The sequence below is a fragment of the Phalacrocorax aristotelis genome, chromosome 1 (assembly GCF_949628215.1).
Source record: "Phalacrocorax aristotelis chromosome 1, bGulAri2.1, whole genome shotgun sequence".
NCBI lineage: Eukaryota > Metazoa > Chordata > Aves > Suliformes > Phalacrocoracidae > Phalacrocorax > Phalacrocorax aristotelis.
Genome location: NC_134276.1, coordinates 127,077,334 through 127,096,467, shown reverse-complemented (window position 1 = coordinate 127,096,467; position 19,134 = coordinate 127,077,334). Strand labels below are relative to the sequence as shown.

Below are 19,134 nucleotides of genomic sequence, written 5' to 3'. Positions count from 1 at the left end.
ATGGGTTTGTCAGAACTATGAGAAGTACCAACTTTATAAAAACGTGGGCCTTCTCTAAGAGGCAGAAGGAGAGTTCATGTCTAGAAAAAGTCAAGCTTTCAGATCAGGATCCAGCCATGGCCTTTGCTGTTCAATGCTCTCTCAAAACCAAACAGTGCTGTTGTCTTTTCTTTTCACTTCCTCTTGCTGCTTGGACTGTGAAGCAAATTGAACTTACCGGACTGGCTTCTCAAGACAATAAGTGAAAAATGGCATTTTAAAATAATAGTTGCCAGGTCCTGTAGCTCAGGACTGTCATATTGCGTGTTAAAAGCTCACTCCTTCCCAGCGATAAGGTGTAAATAGTAATATGAATATGTGCGTGTGTGCGCGCATGTGCATGTGTCTGGGACTCAGACAGATTCCCTACCTGGAAATGTCTTGCTATTATTAGACATGCAGTTACTAGGGGTTATGTAAGACAATTGAAGCTCTGTTTTTTAACAGAGACATGATTCATGCTACTTGTAGTAACAGTAACCACCTCCAAACGAGACAGAAAGCAGACACAGACAAAAGGCTGAAGAAATCAATGCTGGCTGAACACAGCCATCCTCCTGATACCTTCTGCTTCCCAAACAGCCGCTGGGCTATCAGCACCAGAGGTTAATGCTAATTCCGAAGACTTCTGGAGTTACTGAGCTGGTGCATCTCTATCGGCGGCGTTTGCAGAGAGCAGCTGAGCCTGCAGGAGCTGCGAGGGGGGACAGTGCTGGGCACACTTTGCCGCGTTCCCAGCAATGTCTCTGGTGTTCTGCAGGAGGCTGAGGGAGCTGTGAGCAGAACTAGCACTCCTACTCTATTTTCTCAGTTACTCCTGCTGGGAAAGGCTGGAACCAAAACAACTTTTGGCTTCTCTGCAGTTAACACTTCTACAGTCATTTTTATAGTAATGTGGAGGGAGAGTCGAGACCTGGAGTAGCTTTGAACTTCTGCCAGCACTCTTCATTAGAGCAAATTGTGAAATCTGATTGAACTAGAATAGCTCTGAGCTCCCCTACAGCTAAGATTCCTGATCCATCTCCTACGGTACTTCTTGTCGGTCATGGCAGAGATCAGAATATCTGCAAGCGCCTTCATAATTTTGTTCATCTGGGCCATTTCCTTACAACAGTTTCTGTTGGGAGATGGGAGGAGTAAGGTAGCTGCCAGATTGTCTACAGTCAAAGATCCAGTCTCCTCCTCGCAGAGTTTCCTTCCTGACAGGGAGAAGGGTTATGTTCAGAATACCAAAGCGAACACCAGTGGGGTGCTTATTTACAGTGTCACCTTCCAGAAATAAAAGCTGGGGAAGCTGCTATTGGGTCCTCTCAAGTAACTGCCATTCCCTACCATGTCTCCTCTTGGAAAAATGTGGATTTCCTGTAAAATTTAATTTCATCATCATCTAAACCATTCTGTGTAGTAACTTCTGCTGTCAAGGAAGAAGATGCTGAAGATTTGGAAATGGTCTTTTTAGCACTCAGGAGACAGCCCTCCTACAGTAGCAGAACTTATCGAACAACAGAGCCAACTGCCTTCAGTTTCATTCAAGAAAGTTTTGAAATGACCAGAGAAATAGCCTCTAAGAGCCACAGAAAAGAGCTGAATACAGAATTCCAATAAATCCCAAGAGTTTAACATTCACTAATACTGCAGTAAGAATAACAACAATTATCGCTATGTTATTTTCCATAATGCATCATGCTGTATATACTGTACAGAGTAGAAATCACTTCAGCTAGTATTAACATTAGTAATCATTCTCCATCAGCCACGCTGCATACAGTTTTAGGGGAAAAGTGAAAAATAACTCAGAGTGCCTCAAAAATGGCATTGTAGTCATATTCTGACTCTGTGCTTTCCTGGCACAGGGTATTTAAAACCCAGATCTGAATAACACAGCCAGCACTGACATCTCTACATTTCAGGCACACTTAAGAAATATCCTGTTTTGATGCAGATGATACATAACTTTAAAAAGCAAATAATTATCACAAATATACATCACACCTCAGGACACATTGCTGTCAGTGACTTGACATTTCAAATGATGAGTTTCACAAATGTGCATAACCATCAGATTTGATTGAACAATGTTTTAGAATAATTCACATGCTCATCTAGAACTTTTTTCATTGTGTTTTGGCACTGAAGCATGAAACAGGAAATCTACAGTGGGTTTCTCTTTGCTTGTGAGGAAGCAAACACTTTGATCAGTTCTACGTACTCCAAGGCTGTAGTCAGTTATTCCTCAATGGATAATGAAACCAAAGCCCAGAGTGACTCTGTTTCTCTGTGGATCCTGTGTGATATTTTATATATAGTTTTTGACATAAATCAAACAAGCTTTCATTTGTACAGTTTGAGGCCAGAGGCAGCAAGCACATGGGAAGAATGGTATGGGAAAACATGTTCATGGTGCTTTTAACCTAGTCTTTTCACTATGTTGGGTACTGACTCTTTAATGATTGACTTGCAAGGGAAATCTTCAGACACAGGAGACAGTCATCCAAAAACAGACAGTGTTTTTCCTGACTGTCACTAACATCATTGTTTAGCTCAGCATTCAGGCAGTGGTGTTATGAATCTTAAAACTTAAAGAAAAGATTCCTTGTCTCAGACCTTGCCCCTCAGAATGCATGCAAATATGATTTTTAATATAAATCTTCCTCTAGTAAAGGCAGGTAAAAACCCCGCAAGTTCCCTCCTCTCCTTATAAAACAAGTCACATAACAAAAGCTCAGTGAGAGGGAAGAATTCCATCAAGATGATGCTGGTTTTTTGCAGGGTGTTCAATTTTTCTGTTTGCTTATTTGATAACCTGGCTCTTGGTGCTTGAGAAAACCAGATATATGAATGAAGGTTTCGTTTCCTAGTTTACCTTGAGGGAGGTGGTTCCATGCCAAATGGATCAAATCCACTGAAATTTATAGCTGGTGGTATTCCATTGTCCTACACGGAATTACACTTTAAATGAATATAAACAGTATCTCATAATTTCTGCAAGCAACAAGCCACAAATAAAATAGGATTTCATTACTTTTGTCAGTTACCATTTTGTATCATCTTCCATACTCATGTCAGTGTACTTCAGACTTGTGACTGAGGTCAACTTTCAACGTGAGAACTACAAATTTGGTGGCTGGACATCGATGCATCAAGTGCACTACCACTGTCACCAGGAGGGAGAGGCATATGGCAGAACAAGTGCCAGTAGTGTAAATCTTCAGTAAATTGTGTTATGTGTTGAGATTATACAGTCCCTGCACCTAGGTAAAAATCTGTTGTCAGTTTGCAAACCTGGTTGCTGAAGCATGGAGATCTGTCCTCTGAGTACATTCAGTACTTTCTTCAATTCACCAACATCTATGTGACTAAGAGTTTCAGGGTTTATGCCAAAGTGCTTGCAAGGGCAGCATTCAATGAAACCAAAGCAATGTGTAGGGGAGGAGGAAAAAACTCAGCTCATTCTCTTCGTATGCTTTCATTGTTTTTGTTCTTCCTGAAAAATAATGTCCTTTCAGATTTCATTTGACATCTCCATGATGTTGAACAGATTCGGAGAAATCACCAATATTTTGACAGGGTTCCTTGGCAATGAAATGTTCATGAAGCTCATCTGTCATGAGCTAATCTGGCTCATCTAGCCAAAGCAGTATCTTAAGCGGATATATTACTGTAACAATTTAATTTCTACACATTTCCTTCGTCTCTGGTGATTGCAGTGATGGCAACTCATATTTCAGTTGCAGAAACATTGGTAGTAATTGCGGCACAACTATACCTTTGGTTTCGTGAGAACCTTGATTAAGATAGCAAGGCAGTTTTCTGTTGTCTGAGTGCCGTCTTCTCGGTAACAAGGCAGTACTCTGTGCTGCCATCTTCATTGTTCATGGCTTCAGAACCTTAACCTTCTACCTTGTTCCCCTCCCACCAGCCTTTTGAGTTTCATACCATAACGCTGATGCCTTGTAACCTACAGCATCAGCACATGAATGCCTGAGGCTGTTTATACTCTCAAACTGCTTCTATTAATACTAAGTATCTGTAGAAAACTAGCACTCAAGACTCAACAACACTAGCAGTATACAAGCACTACCCACAAATCAGTCTGTTCCCTGGAAAGCTTATGTAGGTGAAGTTCCACTGAGCACAGATTTATCCCATATTTGACACCAGCATCAATAAAATCATGACTTAATGTATTTGCTACAATCACACCCCACTGTCGTGGTTTAACCCAGCAGGCAGCTAAACACCACTCAGCCATTCACTTGACTCCCCACCCCCAGTGGGATGGGGGAGCTAACTGGGGGGGAGGGCAGAAGCAATATTCATGGGTTGAGGTAAAGACAGTTTAATAAGACAGAAAAGGAAGGGATAATAATAATAATAATATAAAAGAATATACAAAACAAGTGATGCACAATGCAGTTGCTCACCACCCGCCAACCAATACCCAGCCAGTTCCCGAGCAGTGGCCCCCTGGCCAGCTTTCCCCTAGTTTGTATACTCAGCATGATGCCATATGGTATGGAATATCCCTTTGGACAGTTTGGGTCAGCTGTCCTGGCTGTGCCCCCTCCCAGCTTCTTGTGTACCCCCAGCATTCTCAGTCAGTAAAGCATGAGAAGCTGAAGAGTCTTTGACTTGCTGTAAGCACTACTTAGCAATAACTAAAACATCAGTGTGTTACCAAAATTATTCTCATCCTAAATCCAAAACACAGCGCTATACCACCTACTAGGAAGAAAATTCACTCTATCCCAGCTGAAACCAGGACAGCGTCTTACCCCTTATTCTATACCATCTACATCATGCCCAGGTCCCATGCTTTCCAATACATTCCAGTTAATCACCACCACTTTTTCTGTCTTCTGATATATATGCACAGAGGTATCTTTCCCTATAAAATGTTTGTTGTTTCATTTAGTCCATGACTTCAGGCTCTCTCTGTCATAACAATCCTTCAGGGCAGGAGAGATGGTGTGTGATGTTGGATTGTTGCGTTCTGAAGCCAATTCTGGTTCCATTATCGCTGTGCTTCACTCCATTTTCATCAAAGTTCATTCTTCATTAATCTATGTGTTTCTACTGTAATACCATTGATATGGCATATAGCCACCATAGAAATTGAGATACACAATGTTATATAGCAATGAACATCATACAATTTAATTAATTGGCTACTGTCACCCAAAGTCAAATCCCCTTGAGGTACATATCGGACTTCCTCATCCTCCCACATCACCCACCAATTCCACTCAGGTCCTTGAGCAAAAGCAGTCCCACAGATGGGTCACTTTTGCCTGAGGCAGTAATAACCCAGACTGTCTTTCCCAGCATATTTTTAGTGTGCACTACAGGGACTTTATCCCCTTCTACAATACATAAAAGTTCTTATTGGGCAGGGCCAGCTCAATTGTCAGATCCTCTGGTGTTGACTAACCAGGTGGCATTTGCTACATGTGTATCCCAATGTTTGAATGTCCCACCCCTCTTTGCTCTCAGTGTAGTCTTTAACAGCCCATTGTATCGTTCAATTTTCCCAGAGACTGGAGCATGATCAGGGATGTGATACACCCACTCAATGCCGTGCCCTTTGGCCCAGTTGTCTATGAGGTTGTTTTGGAAATAAGTCCTGTTGTCTGACTCAATTCTCTCTGGGGTGCCATGTCACCATAAGACTTGTTTTTCCACACCCAGGATAGTGTTCCAGGTGGTGGCATGGGGCACGGGATATGTTTCCAGCCATCCAGTGGTTGCTTCCACCATTGTAAGCACATGGTGCTTGCCTTGGTGGGTTTGTGGGAGTGTGATGTAGTCAATCTGCCAGGCCTGCCCATATTTCCATTTCAGCCATCGTCCCCCATACCACAGAGGCTCTAACCACTTGGCTTGCAGCACACGTTTCACATTCGTGGATAGCCTGTGCAATAGTGTCCATGGTCAAGTCCACCCCTCGATTGTAAGCCCACCTGTATGTTGCATCTCTCCCTTGATGGCAGGAGGTGTCATGGGCCCACTGAGCTAGAAGTAATTCACCCTTATGTTGCCAGTCCAGATCCACCTGAGCCACTTCAGTCTTAGCAGCCTGATCCACCTGCTGGTTGTTTTGATGTTTTTCAGTGGCCCGACTCTTGGGGACGTGAGCATCCACGTGACGTACTTTTACAGCCAGATTCTCTACACAGACAGTAACACCTTGCCACAATGTGGCAGCCCAGATGGGTTTGCCTCTGCACTGCCAGTTGCTTTGCTTCTGCTGCTGTAACCACCCTGACAGGGCATTTGCCACCATCCATGAGTCAGTATAAAGAGCACTGGCCACTTCTCCCATTCAGCAATGTCTAAGGCCAGCTGGATGGCCTTTACCTCTGCAAACTGAGTTGATTCACCTTCTCCTTCAGCAGTTTCTGCAACTTGTTGTATAGGACTCAACACAGCAGCCATCCACCTCCGATGCTTTTCCACAAGTTGACAGGACCCATCCGTGAACAGGGCATACTGCTTCTCATTTTCTGGCAGTTTGTTATACAGTGGGACTTCTTCATCATGCATCACCTCCCCCTCTGGCAATATTCTGAAATATTGCCTTCTGGTAAGTCCATGATCACTTCCAAGATTCTTGGGTGACTGGGGCTTCTTATTCAAGCCCATCGTGTGATCAGTGCAACCCATTTACTCCACATAGCATCAGTTGCATGGTGTGTAGAGGGGACGTTTCCTTTGACTATCCAGCCCAGCACTGGCAGTCGGGCTGCAAGGAGGAGCTGTGCTTCAGTACCACCACTTCCAAAGCAGCTCAAACCCCTTCATATGCTGCCAATATCTCTTTTTCAGTTGGAGTATAGTGGGCATTGGATCCTCTGTATCCCCAACTCCAAAACCTTAGGAGCTGTCCTCGAGTCTCCCCTGGCGCTTTCTGCCAGACACTCCAGGTAGGGCCATTCTCCCCAGCTGCGGTGTAGAGCACATTTTTTACATCTTTTCTTGCCCAGACTGGCCCAAGGGCTGCTGCATGAACTATCTCCTGTTTAATTTTTTAAAAGGCTTGTCATTGCTTAGGGCCCCATTGGAAATCATTCTTCTTCCAGGTCACTTGATAGAGAGGGCTTACGATCAGACTGTGATTTGGAATATGCATTCTCCTAAAACCCACAATGCCTAAGAATGCTCGTGTTTCCTTTTTGCTAGTTGGTGGAGACATGGCTGTTATTTTGTTGATCACATCCATTGGGATCTGATGAAAGTAATCTTGCCATTTGATTCCTAAAAACTGGATCTCCTGTGCAGGTCCCTTCAACTTACTTTGTTTTATGGTGAACTGGCTTTCAGAGGATTTGGACTCTTTTCTTCCCTTTCCCAAAAATGTCTTCCGCTGTGTTGCCCCACGTGATGATGCCATCAGTGTACTGAAGGTGTTCTGGAGCTTCTCCCTGTTCCAGTACAGTCTGGATCAGTCTGTGACAAATGGTAGGACTGTGTTTCCACCCCTGGGGCTGTCAATTCCAGGTGTACTGGACGCCCCTCCATGTGAAAGCAAACTGTGGCCTGCACTCTGCTGCCAGAGGGATTGAGAAAAATGCATTAGCGATATCAGCTGTGGCATACACCTTGGCTGCCTTTGACTCCATACTGCAGTTCTAGCATGTCTGGCATGGCAGCACTCTGCAGCAGCATGACTTCGTTCAGGCTGCAATAGTCTACTGTAAGCCTCCACTCTCCATTAGACTTATGCACAGGCCATATGGGACTGTTAAAGGGTGAGCAAGTCTTGCTGATCACTCCTTGGCTCATCAGTTGATGAATGAGCTTATGGATGGGAATCAGAGAGTCTCAGTTGCTGCGGTATTGCCACCGGTTCACTGTTGTGGCAATCAGCACCTGTTGTTCTTTGACCCTCAGCAACCCCACAACAGAAGGGTCCTTCAGGAGACCAGGCAAGGTAGACAGCTGTTTAATTTCCCCTGTCTCCAAGGCAGCTACACCAAAAGCCCACCAGTACCCTTTTGGGTCCTAGAAATACCCTCTCCTGAGGTAGTCTATGCCAAGGATATATGCAGCTGCAGGGCCAGTCGCAATGGGGTGCTTTGCCACTCATTCCCGGTTAGAGTCACTTCAGCCTCCAATACAGTTAGCTGTTGGGATCCCCCGGTCACTCCAGAAATATATAGGTTCTGCCCCTGTTTAGCTTGATGTCATTAGGGTGCACTGTGTCCACTAGAGCGTTATACTCCTGTGGGTGTGATGTACCAGGCCATCGGATCCACACAGACAAGTAAAACTGGCTGTCCCCTTCCTCCACCGGGCTGAAGGCAGGGCCCCTCTAGCCCTGCTCTGCTTGGGCACCATCTAACCCATTTCTCTGCAAGTGTAGGGTTTATTCACCCAACACACTAAGCATGATGAGATCTTTATTAATGGAAAATAGGCAGCACCCCAATTCTTAAGTGAGAGAGAACTTTTCCAAAAGTTCAGGGTTGAGACCTTGTACCACTGCCCAGGGCAGGAGGGGCCATTTGGCATGCGGGGTGGAAAGGAAAAACAGTAGGAGAAGAGTTATACTTTTGGGCCTTAGCTTCTAGCTATGGTTAGCTGTTGCATTGAGAATACCACTTACAAATAGAAAGAGGTATCAGAACAATCAACAGATGAAAGTGAAACCTAGAGAATGCCTGTTCCAAGTGCCAAATTCAAACTTAAGAAAAGAATTGCAGCTTAAGGGAAGTGAAATTCTATAGTATCAGATAAAGGGCAGTGAACAACGGGAGAGAGAAATGGATACAGACAAGTAATAGAGGGTTTGTGAGACAAAAAGTGGGAACGTGATGTAGACTTTACTACAAACTATGTTGCTATTCCAGATTTCAGTAAGTACCCCTGGGACTTCAGGGAAATATTTTTTTCTCTAGTACATTTGCAAAGATGTCCTTGTGGGAAATTGGCCTTTACCAGGCTAGAGCAGTCCAGCCTCTTTAAACAGTCTTTCTGCAAATTTCTAATCCATTAACAAATTCATTTCTGAATTTCTGGCCCAGTTACTGATAGTGGACATATAGTGTTCCCAGTAGAATATAGAAATGAGCAGCTTCCTCTCCTAGATGAAGCCCTGACTATTGTGAAAAATTCATGCCTTCTGATAGTGTGTCCTGTTTGCTAAATTTTATGTTTTCTATGGTACAAGTTCTGGCCTCTGTTGGAAAGGTGTGTTTTACATAACTGTCCATCTTGATCTCTGTTTAAGACACTGTGGATATCTACCTACAGGTGGACAGCGGCCTAACCTTTTTCATGTAACATGAGTGCCACAGTCTGCCCTAGTCAGAGGATGTACCGCCTTTTGAAAAAGAAACAGTAAAATATATCTGGAATAACGCACTTCATGCAGCAAGTTGACTCTCAAATCACATTTGTTGATGTCTAACACTGCTGTTCTCATCTTCTCCTTCTCGTTGCTGCATTAAGAATTTCACCCAAAATGCTACCCCTGGAGAGAAAAAGTGAACAAAAAAGAACTGCATTTAGCCTAGACAGCTCAGTCTGAAATTATATCATGATTGTGAAAGTGTCAATTAAAACTGACCCCACGTTACTCAAGAGATCTATATGATAGGTGGATTAAGATCAGACACGCTAACTTCTGTGGTACTAGCAAGTTCTTATTTTCCATTGCATCATGATAGACAGCACTGTGCCAGCACAGCAAGTAAGAATAATCAGAAATAAGCTCACAAGAAGCTCATCTTTTAGTTTTTTCATTGCTAGGGATCACAGGAAAGGCAGAAGGAAGCAGACTTCTGAAATATCAGAGAAAAGAGTATTTTGGGAATAAAATAAATAGCAATTAACTAAAAAATTTAGTCCCCTTGATCAAGACTCACTCAGAGAAAGTAACAGAAAACTGTGGTACCAGGTCTTAAGCAAAGAGAAAGAGCTGTTCTGCTGATTGTCTCTTGCAGGTCAGACATATGAGTGCCCCTAACAAACAGGGAATACTGAAGGTGTTTGATGGTGTCTTTGAGCAGAACGAAGTACAGCCAGGGGAGAGATAGAAAGGTCCTGCGGGGAACCAACCTAGAAAAAGCAAATTTCAGGACCAAGCACCAGCAGGAAATTGATGTTTATAATATTTAAGACATCTGTAAAGGAAATATTGTGATGGTGTGTTATGTAAAGAGCAGAGTCAGGCCAATGCTTGCTTATGTGTGTTTTATGTAATATGATATGACAGACCACATCAGATCAATGGTGCTGATTAATGAACAGCTCTGGAAAGGTAGCTAACAAGAGATGAAAGGGTCAAGACACAAATTTCAGGCAGGAGGAGAAGGAGAATCAGTGCCTCAGAATATGGAGTTATGGTCCAGAAGCCCATTAATCATCAGCATTATTATGTAAAGTGCCACATTTTCTCCTGACTTTATGCCCACTGCAAGTCCACTGAAGCCAGTATAGAATTGACCTAAAGCGTATGTCTTAAATCACAATCTGTAGTACATCGCTGCTATCATAAAACGGACCTTCCTTAATAAAAACAGTAATACGATTAATGTTTCTTACACCCTCTAAATTACTGGATAAAGCTTGGAAAGAGCAAGGTGGAATAAAAGTGAGCATATATAAAATGCCCAAGTTACTATCATTAGTGGAAATATTTAAGTAATAAGAGTCTGCATTTCTGGGATGCATTCATGCAGAAAACTTATCCTCCAAAATCTTAATTAAGCACACACTACCTCATGAAGCAGAAATGTAAATGCTTTCCTTTTCTGGCTAGAGGAGCCCAGGTGGAGAAGGGAGAAGTGACTTAACCCAATGTCACACATTCTATTCCTCTGTTGTCCTGCTTGCCTCTCTTTTTGCCCAGTCTTCTCATGGTCAAAAATCCTTTTCCTCTAATTTTTCCCTAGCTAGATTAAGACTTTTATTAAAATTTGGAGGTGTTCCCTTCTCTGCTGCACTCCCCATGTCTTCTAAAGCACTATCAGCTTTATTGATTTATGTACTTAAAATGTACCTATCAACTGCTGATGATCTCAGTGCTTTATGCTCATCACAGTGTAGGAAAAGAGATGTATCCTCCCAGTCCATAGCAAAAATGATGGAGAAAAATGAAGATATTTTAAGTGTTGCCTTTCATGGAGATTTTAGTGCCCAGATTTTGTAGAAGACTTTGAACAGCCCATCTCTTAACAACTTGTCTGCCTGACCCTTGATGTGAAGCCAGATTGAGTGCTAGGCAGTGCTACAGTTGAGAGCCACTTGGATTGGGATCCCAGAGATTGGAAGAGCAGTAATGACACAAAAAGAGAGGTGACAAAATATGCACGATTAGTACATTCAGTTCTTAGGCTTCACTTGTGTGAAATTAGGAGTGAAATGAGCAGGAGTTCTGCCGAAGTAAAGACTAAAGACCTGATCCTGTGATTTTTCTGCTCCTAGTACAAGCTAAAAATGCATGTTAACTGAAGTACTGGGCACTTCTTAAAGGACATAGGATTTATGCCTTAAAAAGGTGAGCAATAGCCAGATAAAAGACAGATTGATTTGTGCAAAGTGGATATAAGAAGCAAGGTCAGCACTGACAGAACAGGTGGGGCATATATGGAAGTGGGAAGGAGAGCTTGAAAGTAAGCCGTGCTGAGTGATAGCAAGGACTTAATGTACAGAATCCCTGGGTGTTAGTGCACCTTTGAAATTCAACCCCTGGTAGTGGTCAAAGGTGTCACTGTTTCATGTAATTCTTTTGAGCTAACCTGATGCTGGCATATGGTTCGTTTCCCAAGCCCTGGTGAAACTCAGAGGTTCAGGCTGAGTTGAGGATTATTTTTTCATGTTTAAATTTACTCAATCTGCAATTCAAAGCAGAATTCAAGAAGGCAGAACCCACAAAAACTGGAATCAAAGAAAATGTTTGCTTGAGCCCCTGTGAAGTGTAGCTGCCAGATTCCATGTAGCCTGTTGAAATCAATAGGTAGCATATATCCCAGTCACCAATAAACGTCATCATTACAAAATGTATAAATTGAACATAAAACCGAATGTATATTTTGTGAAGTACATTATTACAGTGTCATCTAAAATCCTTCATTGTGTCAGCTGGTGTTCATTCCAGTGTTCCGGCTGCACAAACAGTGGGGTTTTTTTATTGTGTTGCATTTACAGACATAAATTCCAGCTTGCACAGTGACATTAACCACCTGTGAAATAACAATTACATATCTTATCATTTTTTTGTTCACCCTCTTGATTTCTTTGGTAAAGCAAATATTTGATTTTCTTGTCTGATCAGTGTAGGCAAAATCATGTATTCATGGAAATAGCACCATTGGCTTCACTGGCAGTAGGACTGAATATGCTCATGTCCCAGGAGTTCTTTGCATAAGTGAAGTGAGCAAGATTTAATTCTGTCCCTGGATGTTAACTTCAGACATACTTCCAACATCCACAACGAGCCACCCAAAGATCATAAGAAGTTAGCAAAGGAGGAGTTCTGTTAGTCTAGAGAGGGATTCAAGTCCCCCAAAAATGTAAATACTCCCAAAAACTTAGTTCTGGGTGGTGAAATGACCCTCTAACAAATATTGGAGCTGAGGTTTTTCTTTGGATCCCTTTCTGTATTAGTCCGTTGAGTCCAACTCCCTCTTTAGCTCAGGAGATTCCAGACATAAAACTGCTGCCGAGCTGAATCTTTCCTGAAAGGCTGACAATAAGTTATTTCACTGGTCTCACCGCAGTAGACCTGGTGGCTGATGGGAGATAAGCGGGGTTTCTGCTTTGATATGAGCCATCATTTTTGTGATGTAAAGACAGCAAAAGAAGCAAAGGAGGATTTTGCCTTCCTTTTCCTGCCTTTCAGTCCAGAGGAAGTGTTTGTTGCTGCTCTGAACAGGACTAGCCTTGTTGTTCTGATGAGATGCACTTGAGTGCCAAGTTTGTGCTAGCTCTCCATCACTGCTCCGTGCTCATGCCATTAGAGTGAGCAACTTCTCAGAATGAATCCTACTGATAGCGCTTTGCTGGCTAATCCTCCCTCTCCTCACTTCACCAGAATAGGTTGCATGGGCAGACTGGGGTAACTGGGGACTGACTCTGTTGTCATTTGCAGCCGGGGCTGGAGGGATTGAAGCAAGAAGAATTCAGCCCTACCAGGCTGCAGCCAGCTGTACTGACAGAGGAGAATGCCAGTTAGCATTGCAGCAAGTTTTCTTGCTCTCAGTAAATAATTATTATTTCCCCCTGACCTTTCCTTTTGGTTCTTTCTGGTACAGACACAGCCTCTCTCTGTTCCCTGCCCCAATGAACGTCTGCACTAGGTCCAAGGCTTGGAGTAATTTACCTGAAGAGTGATACCATTTGGAAACCACTGTAAGTATATTTTATCTCTTATAAAAGACTTCTTGTTTCAGCAAAAAAAGACATCTTTAAAAAACAAAAACAAACTGCAGCACCTGTGAGCATTACTGATGAGGGTAAGCTAAGTTTTGCTTTTGACATTTGCAAGGAAATATGTGGGCAAAAAATATGTCAATAAAAAACTGTTAAATATTTAAGCCATAGCCTCACAGCAGTGGCTGGTTTGATCTACTTGTATCTTTTAGTTTGGCAGGTTCTCCCTGCTTACTGCTCCAGTTTGTGCTGTTCTAGTTCGTTCATCCATGTTTATCTTCAGAGTGTTTATCATTTTTATTCTTACTACTTTTTAATAGGACACCTTTCCTCTCGTTGGTGTTTCATGCAATACAGATTGAATTTACTGCAACTCCTTAAAGGCTTATGCTGTGCTTTCTGGGCCTTGTGTTATTTATGATTTAAGGCCATTACAGTTTGGCAGTTTTGGCTGGATTACATAGGTAAAGATGCCTGAGAGAATTCTGACTTTGTGTTGTGCTGTTATTAAGCTCTGAAATTATCAGTTGTGTTACTTGCACTTTTTGTCCCCCTGTAGAGCTCATAGTTTTGGTAAATTATGATCAATTCTCAGTGCTTGCCAGTATTGTTGCAATATTGGTGTAGCTGAGATGCTCTGAGGTTGTAAGTCAGGCAAGTTTTGTAGGTGGGGCCTAACTTTCATGAGTCTTGTGGTTTAGATGGAAAAAAGGACAAATTTGGGGGCATATAAACCCCACTTCAGTTCTGAAAGAGTCCCAGCAAATTTCAATCTTAGTTTAACTTAATCTCTGAATTTAACTTAGTTATGTTAATCAGACTCCTGTATGGGATTTTGGAGGTTATTTTACTTTTCCGTGTTGATTAAATCTTCCAGGCTTTTATTGCACTAGAACATCGGGCCTCTCTTGTCAGTTCTCCGTGCCTCCCATTCTTGCTCTGCAGTGTTCTGCTGGGATTTCTCTTTCATATTTCATTTTATGGCAATGTTTTCAGGAGTTTGTGTTTTCCATTGTATGACACAAACTTGCAATCAGAGATTTTAAACAAACTGCCAGTCATGTAGCTGTAACAGCATGAAGATCAATGTGGCTGCAAAATCATCAGAGAAGCTGTGTGAATATTCAGGCAGTCAGCCTGTGCAGGACTTCTAACTACTGAAGCAACACTTCTGGCAAGAAAACTGGGATGGCGCAGGTGGTTTAAAGTGAGCTTGTCTCAGGAATCTTCACCTGCAGCCCTTGAATTCAGTGTGCCCTGATTTTTGAGGTGAGGTCTCTGGGCAGAAAAGATAGCACTTTTCGCTGTTCTTTCGGACTTTTTTTTTTCATATTCAATGATTGTACTCCTCTCTCTCTCTCTTTTACTTTGTCAGTTTCTAAATATGTATTGTCAATGTCATGTCTGGAAGAGACACAACACTGGCAGTGATAAGCACTGATATCGGGAGCTGTGTTAGTCGCACACAGGCAGAGGAAGAATGTGCAGCAGAACACTTGGGAAAAATATTGCCTAAAATCAAACATAAACTATTTTCACACTCTTATATTTTTAGGATCTGAAAAGCCAGGGCTTTTTTTAATTACATACAGTCTTTGTGAATTACTAAGGTTACAGACAAAGCGTACACCAGTGAGTTAAGTGCAGCGCTTGGGCACTACAGGCATCTCTGACCTGAGGGCACTTACTAGAAGGTGATGCCATATCTGCGAGGAGGAGAAATAATGCCTGGAACATGGGTGGGCAGACTCAGCCAGCAGCAGCACTTGTAACAACATCAGCAACCCTGTGGCGTGTTCCCTCTCTGCTGTTTAGTATGCGATGAACAAAGGTCTGGTTGGTGACCCAGCCCTCCCTGTATTCAGAGGCTGAAAACTGCCTCATTATTGTTCATTATGTAGTATTATTCTCATACAGTCACATTATCATAGCTTCCCCTGAGAGCCAGGATGCTACTGTGGGTTCTGCGCAGCTATGCTGGTTCCTATACCTGAGCTAATTTGTTCATCGCTAACCTGGTGTCTCCACAGGACGAAGAGCTGTTCTCTGAGTAAGGAAAGGTTCAAGCATTAGTTATAGCTGCTGTGTGAAAAGTACAACAACATAACGTTGCCTGTTTTTGACAGAGACTTGATTTGGTGGCCAGGCTGTAAGACCATGTTAATTCATTGAGGGGAAATTCATTCCAAACTCAAGTAATGATTGCAAGGGAGATACAGGCAAAGAAATCATGTGTGGAGAGCAGGCGGAGGGTTAGGGGGGAGAAGGATGAATGCATGAGTGGCAGCAAAAAGGGGGAAGTGTAGCAGGGGTTTTAATAGTAATTAGTTTCTAGGTAGCTCAGAGGTTAGGACATCCAAAATATTCTCTGTTCTGCCTTCAAATTAAACAGAAAGGAGCCTATTCTGTTTGCAGACAGTGCCCAAATCATTGGAGTAGCTGCAGCATTTTGAGTTGTCCACCATCTGAGACCTTTTTGTATGGTAGTGTAGCGTTAAGGTACATGGCAAGGAGGGAGTGCCTCACTGCAATGAAGATAGTGACAGAGGAGTTTCAGAAAACAGAAATAAAAAGATGGCAGTGATTGTAGGTTTTGTTTTACACATGAGCTGGAAAGTGCTGATATGCACAGTTCAGTTTCAGGGATGACAGTGGATGCAGTTAGCCTGATATTAGGTACTGGAGAGCATACAATCAAGAAAGGAGAGAATATCTTTTAAGTGGTGTAAATTAACATAATGAGAAGTAACACAATGAATATAAGGGAGTGCTGAAAGTGAATACATACAAAAGAAAAGTACCCAGACATAGGATAGAAAATTTAAGAGATGGAGTAGGTAGGATGTTTAGAAACAGATGGATAAATCTCTTGTAAATCTGTAGTAAATGTGAATTCTGTGGTGATCCTCAAGAATTAGATTAGATTAGAAAGGTCAGCATCTCTTCTGTCCCCAACTTCCAGGAATCTGTGCATTGGGTCCATATACAGAAGTGCCATCTCTTTGCTATGTTGGCCTTCTGCTGTCCTTCACAAGAAGCAAAGACGATGATGGCCCTCTAATAATTTTAAGAATGAGTGCAGCATTTGGAAGGACTTGTGATATACCACAGGTTTATGTGTTGGAGCTCAGGAGAGAACTGGACATCAGACTGGAGCCCCTTGCACATTCCCAAGTCTATCGCAAATAAGTTGCAACTTTTATTGCCCTTAGCAACAAGTAAATAGCAAACTTCTTATTTCTGGGGTTAGTCTGTAGAAAAGAACATAATCACGTGAACTCAAAGTAGCAAGGTAGGCCAACCCTCACAATAGAAGTAATGACACAGGACTGTCAATCAGTGAAGTCCAGGAATGGTACATAAGTAGGTAGAATTTGGGAAGGTTCTACAAACTATTTATTACTTGTTTTATTCTCACTCCTATTCCCTGTGCTTTCAGGGTTTTTGACATAGCTAAGACAGTCATACTCTTCCACAGTTAGTGTGCCATTTTACCTTGTGGAACAGGGACATGTATTAGAGAGCTTGCTGATGGAAGTTTCATAGAAGTGTGCAATCAGAAAAATATTAGGTTGGGAGGGTCCTCTGGAGGTCTCTAGTCCAATTCCCTGCTCAGAGCAGGGCTGACTTCCAAGTTGCATTAGGTTACTTAGGGCCTTGTTCAATTAAGTTTTGAAAATCTCCAAGGATGGAGATGCCACAACCTGGCTTGTCAGCCTGACCCAACACTTAACAACTCTCCCTGTGAAGACTACAGCAATAAGATAGCAATAGAAGTAGACTATGTAAGTGAATGTAAGAATATTTAATTAGGATAGATGAAGATCACAGCAATAGGACGATTTGTCTGGCTTTGCCCATTCTCCTTTGCTGGCAACAGCAGTCTGGCATTGCAGACTGGAGAAGAACCTTGTTTGGGTTTCTTCATAGGTGGTTTTGATCACAGTGTCCCCAGGACTTTTCTTTTCTGATAAGTTTTCTTTAGATCCTTAGCTGACTCGGCTGTTTCACTTACTCAGCCTTCCTCATGTGGAAGCCCACATTCCTCTTGGGTGTTACTGAGATGCAGGGCATGTCTAAACAGCGTAAGAGAAATGGAGAACTGCTGTGGAGAGTTATCATCTCCAGTGCCAGTCTGCAGCACTGCTTCTCTCCCCATCCTAGTGAGCACAAGTCACCAAGCTTCAAGACTCTGATGTGCAAAAGTGATGATGCAACAGTGTCTTGATAACATAGTGTCAGCCTTAAGAGCAAAGTAGAAAATAAAGAGGTTTGGAAAGGAGGAAACAGGGGGCGCTGTGCACAGCTTCACTGATGTCTCTACCTGTTGCTAGAGTATTTTTTAACCTGTCCCTCTAATGAGTTTTGAAGGCCTGGGAGGCACACGCACGATCAGCCACATGCCGAAGCATTAGTCAGTGCTTGGTCTAACAAACCAACTATGGCTAGCGGCCGACAAGTCAGACTGAGCCCCTACCATGCAAATAACAACAGCATCCTGCCCAGGGGAGGTGCCTTTGTGTGTGGATAGAGCTGGAGTCAGAGGCTGTACTCCAAGCGTGTAACTTGGGTTAACTCTTGAGCTGAAAACAGACTTTAAATATGGCAGTTCAGCTTCCAGGCGCAAGGGACTTCATTACCCCGCACATCCAGAGTCTAACCCTACAGCCTAACCTACGTACATCCTTTGCTGCCTGGACAAAAGGCCATGCTATCTGAAAGCTTTTTGGGTATGCTGTAAAAGAACAGGGGTTTGTACACAGCCCCTGGTGCATGCTGGCTGCACATGAGAAAGTCAACAGATCTGGAAATGAGGCACGTGAAGATGTCCTAGAGTTTGTACACCAAGGATCGACACAGACCATAATGAACAAAACATATGCAGTCCATGTACTTTAAAATATATGTGCTTATGTACAAGCTTTGCATCTCATGCATCTTCATCCATGTAGTAAGAGATGGATCCTGGTGACAGAACGAGGAACAGATGGAAGGATGCCCGAGCTTGGAGTGATGAGATGTTCTGTTTACTCTTCAGGAAAAAAATACGCTTTTAAATGGTTTGATTTTCCTTCCATTTAAAATGGGATAAATCAGTTCAGCCCTGTGCTATACATCTACAACTTTAAGTAAGGCCCATTTGGTCATCTCCTATTGATTTAGATCAGATTAGACTTTAGCCCGGTATATTTTGAGCATATTGATTATCTATCTGGAGGATACAGCAGCAGTACCATCTGCCCATCCCATGCGTGGGGATTTTTGACCCCCGTAATCCAAAATGCCTCAGAACTGCCAGCAGCTGCAGTGTTATCAGCACTACCCCTCTGTTGGTGGTGGTTCACCTGAGGAGCTCAGCTCCTCTGCAGCACCCCAGAACCCTGTCCGTCTGGGACCTTTTCCGCATTTTGGCCGCCGACGGGGCATCCCTTCAGCCCAAGGAATGTGCCAGCGGCCAACTGGGCCCAGCACCTCCTGGGGGACTCAGAGGGTGGGGGGCGATGTGGCATTTGTTTTACTTCTTTTTGGCCTGTTTAACTCTTTTTTAATTATTATTTTTATTATAATTACAATTTTTCTTCCCTACTCTCCCAGAGCTTTCACGTTCCGGCCTGGGAGACACCTCGGGGCGGTGGGTGCTGACCGGGGTGGGCGGCCGGGGCAGGCCAAGGCCAGGCGGATGCTGCCCCCCGACGGCGGCCGGCGGGAAATGGCGCTGGG

At 43.1% G+C, this 19,134-nt stretch overlaps 1 protein-coding gene across 7 annotated transcripts in view; it reads left to right on the top strand.

Moving 5' to 3' along the window:
• The window catches only part of ZBTB20 (zinc finger and BTB domain containing 20), a 465,108-nt gene that overhangs the window by 418,985 nt on the left and 26,989 nt on the right, over window positions 1-19,134 (top strand). For all 7 annotated transcript variants that reach the window (XM_075106546.1, XM_075106520.1, XM_075106537.1 and 4 more), the window contains one exon: window positions 13,296-13,392. The gene's annotated coding sequence lies outside the window, so the exon portion shown is untranslated. The remainder of the gene's footprint in view (window positions 1-13,295; window positions 13,393-19,134) is intronic.